General features: G+C 41.4%; 1 protein-coding gene across 1 annotated transcript in view; it reads right to left on the minus strand.

The window, feature by feature from the left end:
- Positions 1-17,338, minus strand: part of LOC138366193 (cytochrome P450 9e2-like) — an 83,980-nt gene extending 66,642 nt beyond the window's left edge. Inside the window, exon 1 of the mRNA XM_069326919.1 lies at positions 17,184-17,338. The gene's annotated coding sequence lies outside the window, so the exon portion shown is untranslated. The remainder of the gene's footprint in view (positions 1-17,183) is intronic.
- Between the last annotated feature and the right edge of the window lie 619 nt (positions 17,339-17,957).

Consider the following 17,957-nt stretch of genomic DNA (forward strand, 5'->3'; position numbering starts at 1 on the left):
AGAGCAGGCAGTTGATTGGTTAATTGCCTTGCTGAGGTAAGAGTGTGCTCCCAGTAGTCCTTTGCACCGGTTGCAAGATAAGGGGGGCAGTAATATTGGTATACTCTTGTTGTTGCACAACCGTGTGTCATTATTGTGTGGGCACAGTAATTAACGAGTTGCAGTAGCCGCAACCATATGTGGGCAGTGCATTTGTGTTGTTGCATGCCATTGTAGTGTGACCTATGTAACACTGGGGTTACTTTGTTTCTTTAAGTTGTGTTGAGGACTTAAGGATCCAGTGAGTTAATTAGATAAGGGGTAATTAACGGGATAAGGGGTGCACACTTTTTGTTGAGTGAGTGAGGGCTGTTATGGGAGAACAGTGTTGAGCTCGAGTGAGATACTTCTTGGGTGCAATTAATTGTCTGTGTGACAACTAATTGACCACTCTAGCTAATTATGTAATTAGCCTTCTCATCATGAATTCACATAGTGGGAGAGGATCCGTCAGAGTCTGTCAGTATTTGTGTTAACGGAATTTGCTCGGGACTAATTACCTTTCGGGGGTATAGCAATTAGTGACTCATGATAATTAGTGGAGTAATTAACATCTGGAGTCTTGAGGACTCAGATGACTCGGTAAAGCGAGGTCATGGAGCTAGCATAAATCGTTATATTAATCATATCCTGTTTGAGGACAGTGGATTAATTGCACTCATGTTAATTAGGGGTAATTAACTCCTTTCCCGTGAATTCACAGTGTTTGATGAGACCTGCTTAGGCAGTGTGGAGTGAGACGTATTTATGGATGATTAATTATCGGTCCTGGTGACAGTTAATTAATTGCTCGGAGTTAATTAGGGTAATTAACACTCACTAGTAATTTTTGACACCGACTGTTGAGAAGCTACGAAGTTAGGGTAGGCTTAGTTAACGTAACTCAATGGGGATGTAATTAGTGGTCCGTTTGACCTTAATTAAGAATTACTCACTGAATACTTGCTAGGAGTCAAGTGTGATGTAATATAAGAGTTTGAGTTATTGTTAACAAGATGACTTGTATTGAGAGACACAAGTGTTGATGATTACCGTAGAGTACCAACATGTTGTTGTCTAGTGTGAGACAATTGTTTGTGATTACTATAGTACTTTGTTCCTGACTGCTGCGATCAGTCAATTAACGTAATTAATCACATAATCAATGTAGTAATTGACTAAGGCAATTTCTTTTGGTTGTCGTCTGGTGACGAGAGTAGAGTAATTTAGGGATTTGTGGAGCTGTGTCCCAGAATCCCGCCTTGCCTGTCTTTGTTTACTGTTTACAGTGCAACTTCTTGTAGGGAGTTGCAAAGAGTGTTCACACTGGGTTGTGATAGGGGGAGTCACTGTTGGACTACCCGCCTAGTTACGGGGGTCACTCCTGTTTGGAAGGAGGACCCTTAAGCTTGTGATTAGAGTGAGCTGTCAGGGAAGCCGTGACACTATTGATTGCATGCTTGTGTCTTCAGTGGGCATCATTGTTCAGTTAGTTCACTTGTCAGCCCGAAGTGTCAGCAGGATGGAGCCTGCTGTCATTTCTCGAGGGGCTGTTGAATAGCTGTGTTGCAATTGCCACTGGATGGACAATAACGTAACCACTCGCTGTGGTGTAACTTAGTCTGTGATATTTTTTTTTTGATTTGCAATATTGCGTCATCAGTGGGCACACCTGTGTTCAGGTTAGTTCAGTATGCAGCCTCACAGCAAGGGTTGCTATTTAGCTGTTTGTTATCGTGCCACTGGATGGACATTAACGTAACGTAAACTCAGTAATGTAGTAGTTAGTCTCTTGCTATTAATAAATTGTTATGTTATAGAAAACGGTCTTTGATGTCAACCCTTCAACCATCCTTTTCCACTCATGTTTCTGCATATTACGATTAAATGTTGATGTGATCTTGATATGACGGCTGTTCTTGGGAATTCGAATTCCAATTCATAGCGCCACATCAAATATAAATATTTGATTGTGAGAACCCGTCGGTTACCCTTTATTAGTTTTAACGTCCTGTTTAACTAGGAGGAGCCAGCGGCCTATTGTGGACAGGTTTTCACCCTTGGTGGTGGAGGCCTGGCGGTTTGCTCCCGCTTTTCCTTTTTCTACTGGACTCATGCTTAACTGCCGTGAGCAGACGTTAGACTTGTAGTCCACCTCTTAAGGGAGGTAGGCGTAGAGAAAAATCTCACAGGGTCTTCTGTCGTTTGGTGGGAGTTATACATGACTACAACTATAATTTTCTGTCCTCCAATTGCTATGGTACCTGTTTTGTAGTCACTGAAATCCTCACAACTCTGAATAACCATCTCTTCAAAATTCCAGCCTTTTCTTATCAGCAGAGCTGTGTGATTTTTTTTTTTGGGGGGGAGGGGGATTTTGTTTTTAGTTAGTAGCTAGTAAAAGTTGGTTCTCATTTGAGAGGCGTGCGAAAAGAGCAAAACTCAACCCCCCGCAATCAAAACCAGGTGAATACACACACACACACACAAAGGAAGCAGCCCGTAACAACGGCTCTATTTATTGCTAGGTAACAAGGGCCTCAGGTTGAAAGAAACTCTGCCCCATCTGTTTCTGCCGGCGGCTGGGATCGAACTCGGAAACTGGGATTACGAGTCCCAAGCGCTGTACAGTGTGTTACTGCTACTGTTAACCGCTAGTGTGTTACTGCTACTGTTAACCGCTAGTGTGTTATTGCTACAGTCACCCGTTAGCGTGATACTGCTATTGTCGCCCGTTAGTGAGTTACTGCAGCTGTCACTCGGTTGTGTGTTATTTTACTCTCACCCGCTAGTGTGCTACTGCTACTGTCACCTGCCATAGTGTTATTGTTACTGTCACCCGCTAGTATGTTACTCCTACTGTCACTTGTTAGTGTTATTGATACTTAAACCCACCAGTGTGTCACTGCTACTAATAACCGCTAGTGTTTTACAGCTACGGTCACACGATAGTGTGTTACTGCTATTGTCACCCGCTTGTGAGTTTCTGCTACAATCATCCATTAGAGTAATACTTCTATTGTCACCCACTACTGTGTTACTGCTACTGTCACCCACTAGTGTGTTATTGTTACTGTCACATGTTATAGTGTTACTGCTACTGTAACCCACTAGTGTGTTATTGTTACTGTCACATGTTATAGTGTTACTGCTACTGTCACCCACTAGTGTGTTACTGCTACTGTCACATGTTATAGTGTTACTGCTACTGTCACATGTTATAGTGTTACTGCTACTGTCACATGTTATAGTGTTACTGCTACTGTCACATGTTATAGTGTTACTGCTACTGTAACCCACTAGTGTGTTACTGCTAATGTCACCCACTAGTGTGTTACTGCTACTGTCACATGTTATAGTGTTACTGCTACTGTCACCCAGTAGTGTGTTACTGCTACTGTCACCCACTAGTGTGTTACTGCTACTGTCACATGTTATAGTGTTACTGCTACTGTCACCCAGTAGTGTTTTACTGCTACTGTCACCCACTAGTGTGTTACTGCTACTGTCACATGTTATAGTGTTACTGCTACTGTCACCCACTAGTGTGTTACTGCTACTGTCACCCAGTAGTGTTTTACTGCTACTGTCACCCACTAGTGTGTTACTGCTACTGTCACATGTTATAGTGTTACTGCTACTGTCACCCACTAGTGTGTTACTGCTACTGTCACCCAGTAGTGTTTTACTGCTTCTAACACTCACTGGGATGTTATTGCTACTCTCAGTATGTTAGTATAGTATGTATGGTGTTAATACTGTATGTATGGTGTTAATACTGTATGTATGGTGTTAATACTGTATGTATGGTGTTAATACTGTATGTATGGTGTTAATACTGTATGTATGGTGTTAATACTGTATGTATGGTGTTAATACTGTATGTATGGTGTTAATACTGTATGTATGGTGTTAATACTGTATGTATGGTGTTAATACTGTATGTATGGTGTTAATACTGTATGTATGGTGTTAATACTGTATGTATGGTGTTAATACTGTATGTATGGTGTTAATACTGTATGTATGGTGTTAATACTGTATGTATGGTGTTAATACTGTATGTATGGTGTTAATACTGTATGTATGGTGTTAATACTGTATGTATGGTGTTAATACTGTATGTATGGTGTTAATACTGTATGTATGGTGTTAATACTGTATGTATGGTGTTAATACTGTATGTATGGTGTTAATACTGTATGTATGGTGTTAATACTGTATGTATGGTGTTAATACTGTATGTATGGTGTTAATACTGTATGTATGGTGTTAATACTGTATGTATGGTGTTAATACTGTATGTATGGTGTTAATACTGTATGTATGGTGTTAATACTGTATGTATGGTGTTAATACTGTATGTATGGTGTTAATACTGTATGTATGGTGTTAATACTGTATGTATGGTGTTAATACTGTATGTATGGTGTTAATACTGTATGTATGGTGTTAATACTGTATGTATGGTGTTAATACTGTATGTATGGTGTTAATACTGTATGTATGGTGTTAATACTGTATGTATGGTGTTAATACTGTATGTATGGTGTTAATACTGTATGTATGGTGTTAATACTGTATGTATGGTGTTAATACTGTATGTATGGTGTTAATACTGTATGTATGGTGTTAATACTGTATGTATGGTGTTAATACTGTATGTATGGTGTTAATACTGTATGTATGGTGTTAATACTGTATGTATGGTGTTAATACTGTATGTATGGTGTTAATACTGTATGTATGGTGTTAATACTGTATGTATGGTGTTAATACTGTATGTATGGTGTTAATACTGTATGTATGGTGTTAATACTGTATGTATGGTGTTAATACTGTATGTATGGTGTTAATACTGTATGTATGGTGTTAATACTGTATGTATGGTGTTAATACTGTATGTATGGTGTTAATACTGTATGTATGGTGTTAATACTGTATGTATGGTGTTAATACTGTATGTATGGTGTTAATACTGTATGTATGGTGTTAATACTGTATGTATGGTGTTAATACTGTATGTATGGTGTTAATACTGTATGTATGGTGTTAATACTGTATGTATGGTGTTAATACTGTATGTATGGTGTTAATACTGTATGTATGGTGTTAATACTGTATGTATGGTGTTAATACTGTATGTATGGTGTTAATACTGTATGTATGGTGTTAATACTGTATGTATGGTGTTAATACTGTATGTATGGTGTTAATACTGTATGTATGGTGTTAATACTGTATGTATGGTGTTAATACTGTATGTATGGTGTTAATACTGTATGTATGGTGTTAATACTGTATGTTATGTATGTTACTGTAAGTTACTAGTATATTACTAGTAACATACTAATAATACTGTATTTTAGTTTGACACTAATACTGTAAAATGCTATTGTGTTTTCCTGCCACTGTTACATGATATAATATTACTCTGCTACTGTCACCCGCCAGTGTGTTTATGTTACCGTTACCCACGAGTGTTTTTACTGCTACTGTCACACGCTTGTGTGTTACTGCTTCTGTCACCTGCTAGTGGGTTACTGCTTCTGTCAACTGCCAATGTCTTACTGCTTCTGTCAACTGCCAATGTGTTACTGCTACTGTCAACTGCCAATGTGCTACTGCTACTGTCAACTGCCAATGTGCTACTGCTACTGTCAACTGCCAGTGTGTTACTGCTACTGTTACTTCCTAGTGTGTTATTGATAATCAAACCCAGTAGTGTGTTACTGCTACTGTTAACCGCAGTATGTTACTGTTACTGTCACATGGTAGTGAGGTACTGTTACTGTCACCGACAAGAAAGTTACTGCTACTATCACATGCAATTGTGTTACTGCTACTGTCACCTGCTAGTGTGTTCCTGATACTGTCACCCACTAAAGTGTTAATGCTATTGTCACCCGCTATAGTGCTTTACTGATAATGTCACCTGCCTGTATGTTACTGCTACTGTCATTTGCTAGTGTAATATTGATACTCAAACCCACTAGTATGTTACTGCTACTGTCACCCGCAAGTGTGATACTGATATTCTTACCTGAAGTGTGTTGCTGCTACTGTCACCCGGTAGCATCTTACTGCTACTGTCACATGCTAGTGTTATTGTTATTCACTCCCACTAATGTGTTAATGCTACTGATACCCGCTAAGGTGTTAGTGCTACTGTCATGTGCAAGCGTGTCTCGGCTACTTTCAACTAGTAGTATTTTATTGCTACTGTCACATGCTAGTTTGTTACTGCTATGGGCACCAGCTAGTATGTCATTGCTACTATTACATGCTAGTGTGTTACTGTTATGTCACCCGATACTGCTACTATTACCTGCTAGTGAGTTCCTGCTACTGTCCCTTGCTAGTGGGTTACTGTTACTCTCACTACTACTAAGTATGTTACTGCTACTGTCACCTGATTATGAGTTCCTGCTCCTGTCACCCGGTAGTGTTACCTGTCACACCACTAGTGAGGTACTGCTACTGTTACCCACTTGTATGTTACTAATACTCTCAAATGTTATAGTATGTTACTGCTACTGTCACATGCTATAGTTTTACAGCTACTGACACCCGCAAGTGCGTTACTGCTACTGTCACATTCAATAGTGTTATTGTCACCCACTAGTGTGTTACTGTTACTCTCACCTACTTGTGTGTTGTTGCTACGGTCAACCGCTAGTGTGCTACTCACAAGTATGTTACTGCTACTCTCACCTATTAATATGTTACTGCTACTGTCACTCACTAGTTGTTACTGCTTCCCTCACCCGCTAGTGTGTTTCTGTTACCCACTAGTTTGTTACTTTTACCCACTAGTGTGTTACTGTTACCCACTAGTGTGTTACTGTTACCCACTAGTGTGTTACTGTTACCCACTAGTGTGTTACTGTTACCCACTAGTGTGTTACTGTTACCCACTAGTGTGTTACTGCTACTCTCAACTAATAGTATGTTACTGCTACTGTCACATGCTAGTGTGTTAATGCTTCAATCACCAACTAGCGTGTTACTGCTATTGTTACCAGCAAGTATGTTACTGCTAAGGTTACCAGGTAGTGTGTTAATGATATTGTCACATGCTAGTGTGTTACTGCTACTGGCACACTCTAGTGTGTTACTGTTACTGCTAAACGAAAGTGTGTTACTGCTACAGTCACAACTGGAGTAAAATACATTAACTGTGGGAAGTGTGCTCATACGCTGGTGTGCTTCACGAAGCGTAGATAGAGAAGCAAGTTCTTATCGTCATGTTGACGAACACACCAGAGGTCACCCCCTTAATCTAAACACTTTAGCACTAGATATGGTCGAAGGTGCAGGATCAATCCGGTTTGAAGCAAATGTAATTCAATCAAAATCAGTATGAGTTTATCTCATAAATATGGAAAAATAAATTAGTTATTGATAATGAATGATTTAAAATATTTATGGCACCTCCTGTAGAAATTACAATTTTTTTTAGTTAGTAACACGATGAGGGGTAGTGGAAAGATTAAAAGGGGTTATCTTGAGGTTATCTTGAGATGATCTCGGGGCTTTAGTGACCCCGCGGCCCGGTCCTCGACCAGGCCTCCACCCCCAGGAAGCAGCCCGTGACAGCTGAATAACACCCAGGTACCTATTTTACTGCTAGGTACCAGGGGCATAGGGTGAAAGAAACTCTGCCCATTGTTTCTCGCCGGCGCCCGGGAGGAAAAGTGTTGGGGGACTGGGATTTGGTGAGGGTGAGAGGGGAAGAAGAGGCGGGGGAAAGGGACAGGGAGAAGAGGACCAGTAATGGTTCGAGGAAGGGGCTGGGAATGGGTACAAGTAAGGGATGGGAAGGGAGGTGAAAGGGGCAGGAGAAGGAGCAAGGGGGAAGTGGCGAGGTAAGGTGTGGGGATACGGGGCTAAGGAAATGGGTAAGGTAAGAGGTTATGGAAGGGGCAGGGGAAGGACGGGGAAAAGGATAAGGGAACAGGCAGAGGAAGGGATGGGGAAACGGGCAAGGGGAAAGAGCAAGTTTACCCCCCAAACACAAAACTCTGTTGCAACTTTCACTAATGTTTCCAGAGCGTTGTACGACTGAAAACTTTTAAATAGGGTTCAACAGGCATATGAACAAAGTGTAATCCATGATTGGTAAATGTATTTACATATTTTATTTGGTAAATGATAGATTTTCTAATACTATTTTCTCCCTTGTATTAAAAAAAAATATGTTCAAATATGAAATTTATGAACATATGAAATATAAATTATAAATTTTGTGAGATAGCTGTACGAAATATTTTTTAAACATTTAGTTACTTTGAGATCGGATTAATTTTTTTTTGTGATTTCACTAATATTGGCTTATATAACACTATATGCTCTCCTACATAGTGCGAATATATTTATCAAGTAAAAATATTATATTTATATGTTATTCATTAACATCTATTAATATTCATTGTTAATGTTGTGTCACAGTTGCATGACAAATGTGCAAATTTTGCAATTTCCCTATATACAAAATAATATTTTCATGTTGACAGTTTATTAACATAAATTGCCAGTGTTGTTTCATAGTTGTATCAAGTACACACACAACATTTAATCTAACATTTTATTGGAATATAAAATTAAGATGCATCAGAATACCTTCTTATCATATAGAGCTGTGTTAAGGTGGTCATATACAGCTGTGTTATGGTGGTCATATAGAGCTGTGTTATGGTGGTCATATAGAGCTGTGTTATGGTGGTCATATTCAGCTGTGTTATGGTGGTCATATACAGCTGTGTTATGGTGGTCATATACAGCTGTGTTATGGTGGTCATATAGAGCTGTGTTATGGTGGTCATATACAGCTGTGTTATGGTGGTCATATAGAGCTGTGTTATGGTGGTCATATACAGCTGTGTTATGGTGGTCATATTCAGCTGTGTTATGGTGGTCATATACAGCTGTGTTATGGTGGTCATATACAGCTGTGTTATGGTAGTCATATACAGCTGTGTTATGGAGGTCATATACAGCTGTGTTATGGTAGTCATATTCAGCTGTGTTATGGTGGTCATATACAGCTGTGTTATGGTGGTCATATACAGCTGTGTTATGGTGGTCATATACAGCTGTGTTATGGTGGTCATATACAGCTGTGTTATGGTGGTCATATACAGCTGTGTTATGGTGGTCATATACAGCTGTGTTAAGGTGGTCATATACAGCTGTGTTATGGTGGTCATATACAGCTGTGTTATGGTGGTCATATACAGCTGTGTTATGGTGGTCATATACAGCTGTGTTAAGGTGGTCATATACAGCTGTGTTATGGTGGTCATATACAGCTGTGTTATGGTGGTCATATACAGCTGTGTTAAGGTGGTCATATACAGCTGTGTTAAGGTGGTCATATACAGCTGTGTTATGGTGGTCATATACAGCTGTGTTAAGGTGGTCATATACAGCTGTGTTAAGGTGGTCATATACAGCTGTGTTATGGTGGTCATATACAGCTGTGTTATGGTGGTCATATACAGCTGTGTTAAGGTGGTCATATACAGCTGTGTTAAGGTGGTCATATACAGCTGTGTTAAGGTGGTCATATACAGCTGTGTTAAGGTGGTCATATACAGCTGTGTTATGGTGGTCATATACAGCTGTGTTATGGTGGTCATATACAGCTGTGTTATGGTGGTCATATACAGCTGTGTTAAGGTGGTCATATACAGCTGTGTTATGGTGGTCATATACAGCTGTGTTATGATGGTCATATACAGCTGTGTTATGGTGGTCATATACAGCTGTGTTAAGGTGGTCATATTCAGCTGTGTTAAAGTGGTCATATACAGCTGTGTTAAGGTGGTCATATACAGCTGTGTTATGGTGGTCATATACAGCTGTGTTATGGTGGTCATATACAGCTGTGTTAAGGTGGTCATATACAGCTGTGTTAAGGTGGTCATATACAGCTGTGTTATGGTGGTCATATACAGCTGTGTTATGGTGGTCATATACAGCTGTGTTATGATGGTCATATACAGCTGTGTTATGATGGTCATATACAGCTGTGTTAAGGTGGTCATATTCAGCTGTGTTAAAGTGGTCATATACAGCTGTGTTAAGGTGGTCATATAGAGCTGTGTTAAGGTGGTCATATACAGCTGTGTTATGGTGGTCATATACAGCTGTGTTAAGGTGGTCATATACAGCTGTGTTATGGTGGTCATATACAGCTGTGTTATGGTGGTCATATACAGCTGTGTTAAAGTGGTCATATACAGCTGTGTTATGGTGGTCATATACAGCTGTGTTATGGTGGTCATATACAGCTGTGTTATGGTGGTCATATACAGCTGTGTTAAGGTGGTCATATACAGCTGTGTTATGGTGGTCATATACAGCTGTGTTAAGGTGGTCATATACAGCTGTGTTAAGGTGGTCATATACAGCTGTGTTATGGTGGTCATATACAGCTGTGTTATGGTGGTCATATAGAGCTGTGTTATGGTGGTCATATAGAACTGTGTTATGGTGGTCATATACAGCTGTGTTATGGTGGTCATATACAGCTGTGTTAAGGTGGTCATATAGAGCTGTGTTATGGTGGTCATATACAGTTGTGTTATGGTGGTCATATACAGCTGTGTTATGGTGGTCATATACAGCTGTGTTATGGTGGTCATATACAGCTGTGTTATGGTGGTCATATACAGCTGTGTTATGGTGGTCATATACAGTTGTGTTATGGTGGTCATATACAGCTGTGTTATGGTGGTCATATAGAGCTGTGTTATGGTGGTCATATACAGCTGTGTTATGGTGGTCATATACAGTTGTGTTATGGTGGTCATATACAGCTGTGTTATGGTGGTCATATAGAGCTGTGTTATGGTGGTCATATACAGCTGTGTTATGGTGGTCATATACAGTTGTGTTATGGTGGTCATATACAGCTGTGTTATGGTGGTCATATAGAGCTGTGTTATGGTGGTCATATACAGCTGTGTTATGGTAGTCATATACAGCTGTGTTATGGTGGTCATATACAGCTGTGTTATGGTAGTCATATAGAGCTGTGTTATGGTAGTCATATACAGCTGTGTTATGGTGGTCATATAGAGCTGTGTTATGGTGGTCATATACAGCTGTGTTATGGTGGTCATATAGAGCTGTGTTATGGTGGTCATATACAGCTGTGTTATGGTGGTCATATAGAGCTGTGTTATGGTGGTCATATACAGCTGTGTTATGGTAGTCATATACAGCTGTGTTATGGTGGTCATATACAGCTGTGTTATGGTAGTCATATAGAGCTGTGTTATGGTAGTCATATACAGCTGTGTTATGGTGGTCATATAGAGCTGTGTTATGGTGGTCATATACAGCTGTGTTATGGTGGTCATATACAGCTGTGTTATGGTGGTCATATAGAGCTGTGTTAAGGTGGTCATATACAGCTGTGTTAAGGTGGTCATATTCAGCTGTGTTAAGGTGGTCATATACAGCTGTGTTAAGGTGGTCATATTCAGCTGTGTTAAGGTGGTCATATTCAGCTGTGCTATGATGGTCATATACAGCTGTGTTATGGTGGTCATATAGAGCTGTGTTATGGTGGTCATATACAGCTGTGTTATGGTGGTCATATACAGCTGTGTTAAGGTGGTCATATACAGCTGTGTTAAGGTGGTCATATTCAGCTGTGTTAAGGTGGTCATATACAGCTGTGTTAAGGTGGTCATATTCAGCTGTGTTAAGGTGGTCATATTCAGCTGTGCTATGATGGTCATATACAGCTGTGTTATGGTGGTCATATACAGCTGTGTTAAAGTGGTCATATTCAGCTGTGTTAAGGTGGTCATATTCAGCTGTGTTTAGGTGGTCATATACAGCTGTGTTAAGGTGGTCATATTCAGCTGTGTTAAGGTGGTCATATTCAGCTGTGCTATGATGGTCAAATACAGCTGTGCTATGATGGTCATATATACAGCTGTGTTATGGTGGTCATATACAGCTGTGCTATGATGGTCATATACAGCTGTGTTAAGGTGGTCATATACAGCTGTGCTATGATGGTCATATACAGCTGTGCTATGATGGTCATATACAGCTGTGTTAAGGTGGTCATATACAGCTGTGTTAAGGTGGTCATATTCAGCTGTGTTAAGGTGGTCATATACAGCTGTGTTAAGGTGGTCATATTCAGCTGTGTTAAGGTGGTCATATTCAGCTGTGCTATGATGGTCATATACAGCTGTGTTAAGGTGGTCATATACAGCTGTGTTAAGGTGGTCATATTCAGCTGTGTTAAGGTGGTCATATACAGCTGTGTTAAGGTGGTCATATTCAGCTGTGTTAAGGTGGTCATATTCAGCTGTGCTATGATGGTCATATACAGCTGTGTTATGGTGGTCATATACAGCTGTGTTAAGGTGGTCATATTCAGCTGTGTTAAGGTGGTCATATTCAGCTGTGTTAAGGTGGTCATATACAGCTGTGTTAAGGTAGTCATATACAGCTGTGTTAAGGTGGTCATATACAGCTGTGTTAAGGTGGTCATATTCAGCTGTGTTAAGGTGGTCATATTCAGCTGTGTTAAGGTGGTCATATACAGCTGTGTTAAGGTGGTCATATACAGCTGTGTTAAGGTGGTCATATACAGCTGTGTTATGGTGGTCATATACAGCTGTGTTAAGGTGGTCATATTCAGCTGTGTTAAGGTGGTCATATTCAGCTGTGCTATGATGGTCATATACAGCTGTGTTATGGTGGTCATATACAGCTGTGTTAAGGTGGTCATATACAGCTGTGTTAAGGTGGTCATATACAGCTGTGTTAAGGTGGTCATATACAGCTGTGTTATGGTGGTCATATACAGCTGTGTTAAGGTGGCCATATACAGCTGTGTTATGTTGGTCATATACAGCTGTGTTATGGTGGTCATATTCAGCTGTGTTAAAGTGGTCATATACAGCTGTGTTATGTTGGTCATATACAGCTGTGTTATGGTGGTCATATTCAGCTGTGTTAAGGTGGTCATATTCAGCTGTGTTATGGTGGTCATATACAGCTGTGTTATGGTGGTCATATACAGCTGTGTTAAGGTGGTCATATACAGCTGTGTTATGGTGGTCATATACAGCTGTGTTAAGGTGGTCATATACAGCTGTGTTAAGGTGGTCATATACAGCTGTTATGGTGGTCATATACAGCTGTGTTAAGGTGGTCATATTCAGCTGTGTTAAAGTGGTCATATACAGCTGTGTTATGTTGGTCATATTCAGCTGTGTTAAGGTGGTCATATACAGCTGTGTTAAGGTGGTCATATACAGCTGTGTTAAGGTGGTCATATACAGCTGTGTTATGGTGGTCATATACAGCTGTGTTATGGTGGTCATATACAGCTGTGTTAAGGTGGTCATATACAGCTGTGTTAAGGTGGCCATATACAGCTGTGTTAAGGTGGCCATATACAGCTGTGTTATGTTGGTCATATACAGCTGTGTTATGGTGGTCATATTCAGCTGTGTTAAAGTGGTCATATACAGCTGTGTTATGTTGGTCATATACAGCTGTGTTATGGTGGTCATATTCAGCTGTGTTATGATGGTCATATACAGCTGTGTCAAGGTGGTCATATACAGCTGTGTTAAAGTGGTCATATACAGCTGTGTTAAAGTGGTCATATACAGCTGTGTTAAAGTGGTCATATACAGCTGTGTTAAGGTGGTCATATACAGCTGTGTTATGTTGGTCATATTCAGCTGTGTTATGGTGGTCATATACAGCTGTGTTATGGTGGTCATATACAGCTGTGTTAAGGTGGTCATATACAGCTGTGTTATGTTGGTCATATACAGCTGTGTTATGGTGGTCATATACAGCTGTGTTATGGTGGTCATTTTCAGCTGTGTTAAAGTGGTCATATACAGCTGTGTCAAGGTGGTCATATACAGCTGTGTTATGGTGGTCATATACAGCTGTGTTATGGTGGTCATATACAGCTGTGTTAAGGTGGTCATATACAGCTGTGTCAAGGTGGTCATATACAGCTGTGTTATGGTGGTCATATACAGCTGTGTTAAGGTGGTCATATACAGCTGTGTCAAGGTGGTCATATACAGCTGTGTTATGGTTGTCATATACAGCTGTGTTATGGTGGTCATATACAGCTGTGTCAAGGTGGTCATATACAGCTGTGTTAAAGTGGTCATATACAGCTGTGTTATGTTGGTCATATACAGCTGTGTTATGGTGGTCATATTCAGCTGTGTTAAAGTGGTCATATACAGCTGTGTTAAGGTGGTCATATACAGCTGTGTTATGGTGGTCATATACAGCTGTGTTAAAGTGGTCATATTCAGCTGTGTTAAGGTGGTCATATTCAGCTGTGTTAAGGTGGTCATATACAGCTGTGTTAAGGTGGTCATATACAGCTGTGTTATGGTGGTCATATACAGCTGTGTTATGGTGGTCATATACAGCTGTGTTAAGGTGGTCATATACAGCTGTGTTAAGGTGGTCATATACAGCTGTGTTATGGTGGTCATATACAGCTGTGTTATGTTGGTCATGTTCAGCTGTGTTAAGGTGGTCATATACAGCTGTGTTAAGGTGGTCATATACAGCTGTGTTATGTTGGTCATATACAGCTGTGTTATGGTGGTCATATACAGCTGTGTTAAGGTGGTCATATACAGCTGTGTTAAGGTGGTCATATACAGCTGTGTTAAGGTGGTCATATACAGCTGTGTTAAGGTGGTCATATTCAGCTGTGTTAAGGTGGTCATATTCAGCTGTGCTATGATGGTCATATACAGCTGTGTTATGGTGGTCATATACAGCTGTGTTAAAGTGGTCATATTCAGCTGTGTTAAGGTGGTCATATTCAGCTGTGTTAAGGTGGTCATATACAGCTGTGTTAAGGTGGTCATATTCAGCTGTGTTAAGGTGGTCATATTCAGCTGTGTTAAGGTGGTCATATACAGCTGTGTTAAGGTGGTCATATACAGCTGTGTTAAAGTGGTCATATACAGCTGTGTTAAGGTGGCCATATACAGCTGTGTTATGTTGGTCATATACAGCTGTGTTATGGTGGTCATATTCAGCTGTGTTAAAGTGGTCATATACAGCTGTGTTAAAGTGGTCATATACAGCTGTGTCAAGGTGGTCATATACAGCTGTGTTATGGTGGTCATATACAGCTGTGTTAAGGTGGTCCATATACAGCTGTGTTATACTCCCCCATCATGACCTCCCTCATATCCCTCCCTACAATCTCTACCTCAAACCACCACCACCTCTATATAACATTTCTGCCCCAAATCACCACCATTTCTGCCTCCACCCACCATCTTCACCATCGCCACCACTACCATCTCCTCCACCCACCACCAATACCAACAACATCATGCACACAGGGGTAGGGGGGGGGGAATGTGACGGGAAAGGAGCGAGGGTGGAAGGGGCACTGAGAAGAGTCTGGGGAATAGGCTACTGAAACTGCGGGGAAAGGGGCTGCGGAAAAGTCGTGGGGTGAATGGCAAGGGAAAGGGACGGGGAAAGGGGCTAAAGAAAGGGGTTGTGGAAGGGGAGAGGGAATCGTTGTGGTAGAGTTGGGGGTTAAGGGCTATGGTGAGGGTAGGGGAAAGGTGCAGAGGGAAAGGGCGGAGGGAAGGGGGGGGGAAGAGCTAGGGGAATGGGCGGGGGGTGGGGTGACAGTGGCAATGGGAAGAAATGAGAAATTTCTCCTTTCACCCTTGGTGAAAGGAGAAATGGGAATTTTCAAGGGGTGGGGGGAAGGTGTGGTGTAAGGTGTTGGGGAAGAGGTTGCTGAAGGGGCAGGGGAAGGGGGGCGGTGTAGGGATTGGGAAGTAATTGAAGAATAGGCTAGGGTAAGGGACTGGGCAAGAGGATAGGGACTCACGTATAACTGACGTCCTTCATCCTTTATTTAACCTACTTCGTCCTTGAATGTCACCTCATATACACCTCACGTTCATATACAACAATTTAATATTTGACTTTCACCCAGTAAGCCCTTCTCTGCCACACACCAAGCACCCACTCTCACTAAATCACTCCTTCCCTCAGTTATTGGTCTCATCATTTAGTATTGATTATCCAACCCGTCCTCTTAAAATTAAGTCGCCTTTCCCTCGTATGCACGCTTTGCCAAAAATTGACGTAATTTGAAATGAAATCGGCTCATGAAAGTGATGTACTGTCCCGTTTTCTGTTTTGAGTTCTCCGGTTTACTTGGTTAGGTTAGGAGAGGAAACATTCAATTAGCGGTTTTCATGACGTTTCGAAACCTTAAGAGAACTTCCTGCCCTCCTAACCTACCACAGGACCCTTACCATGCTGTTATGGAAAAAAAATCCAACAATTATTTTCAATTGTTTTTCATTTTCATATTATGTCCATTTTCGGTCATACGGGCAAACGGCCAAATTCAGACGTAATTTGAAAGAGGACAAATAAACCATTATTCCTTGACTTTTAGCCGTTAGTCCATAAAACTAATAATTCATTGTGTCGGGGAGAGGTAGCCAGGGTATATAAACATGTCAAACATTTCTAGATCCCACCCAAGGTCAAATGACTGACCCATCATAGTATGCAACCCCCGCAACAACCTGCCAAACTCTTAGGTACATATTTACTGTTATGTCAACAGGATCATTAAGTGATAGGAAATGTGCCCAACCGGCCGACCGGCTCCGGACCGGGAGCCGGTCGGCCGAGCGGACAGCACGCTGGACTTGTGATCCTGTGGTCCTGGGATCGATCCCAGGCGCCGGCGAGAAACATTGAGCAGAGTTTCTTTCACCCTATGCCCCTGTTACCTAGCAGTAAAATAGGTACCTGGGTGTTAGTCAGCTGTCACGGGCTGCTTCCTGGGGGTGGAGGCCTGGTCGAGGACCGGGCCGCGGGGACACTAAAGCCCCGAAATCATCTCAAGTTAACCTCAAGATAACCGTGTCTCTCCCGCACGAGATACGAACCCGAAATTCACGACTGTGAGTCTAGCGAATCCGACTCTAGAGAACCAAGGTTCTCATGAAACTCAAAACTATGTTTTATATTGCCTGTTGATCGCCAATAGTCACACCAATTTCCCTTTGAGATTAAAGCTAGTCTCGTAGACAGCATCACAAGTCTTTCACGCACTCCAGTAATCCCTACTAAGTCAATTTTACCTTGTAAAGTGCAACCACAAGTTCGACAACTGCGCGTGCGTCCACTCTCAGCCAGGGCTCTTCACCAACTGATAATTAATGCATTCCTTCCTCATGCACCACATTTACTGTACGTGTCTCCGTGTGCACTTCTGCACGGCGCATATTAGTCTCTATATACTCTAAAAAGTATGTCGTCTGTCGATGTATAAGTATGTTGTATGCCGTATAAAAGAGAGGCGTCTGGAACACATTCTGACACACACAGATATACAAATATGCATGCTAAGGACATAATTCATGTGTCAATGTAAATCTTGGCACGTGACAGCTAACAGTCTTGGGAAATATCAAGGACGTTGAGGAAGAACTGGCGGCTAGAGTGCCAGTCACGATGTTGCAGCAGTATTGCTCATATTAGGGTGCGGCCCACTGTGGGGTGGGTGGGGGGGGGGGGGTTGGCAGGGAGGGTTGTTGCTGTGAGAGTAAGTGACGAGGCTCGTGATCTTGTTGTTGTCGGTATGTGGCTGCCGGTATAGTTTTGGGACGAGGGATGTGTCCGGTGGTGTTGCTGGAGAGGAGATACAGCCTGGTGGAGTATTTGTGAAAGTGTTTGACGTGGCAACTGGTGTTGTTGTTGGACTGGGGTGTAGTTGGTAGGGTTGTAGAGGGAGAGAGATGTTGCTGGTGGTGTTGCTGTGGGATGGAGATATATGCCTCTTGGTGTTGCTATCGGATGGAGATATATTACTGGTGGTGGTGCTGTTGGAAGATGAAATCTGGATGGTGGTGTTT

Source organism: Procambarus clarkii, chromosome 19 (genome assembly GCF_040958095.1).
Source record: "Procambarus clarkii isolate CNS0578487 chromosome 19, FALCON_Pclarkii_2.0, whole genome shotgun sequence".
Classification (NCBI taxonomy): domain Eukaryota; kingdom Metazoa; phylum Arthropoda; class Malacostraca; order Decapoda; family Cambaridae; genus Procambarus; species Procambarus clarkii.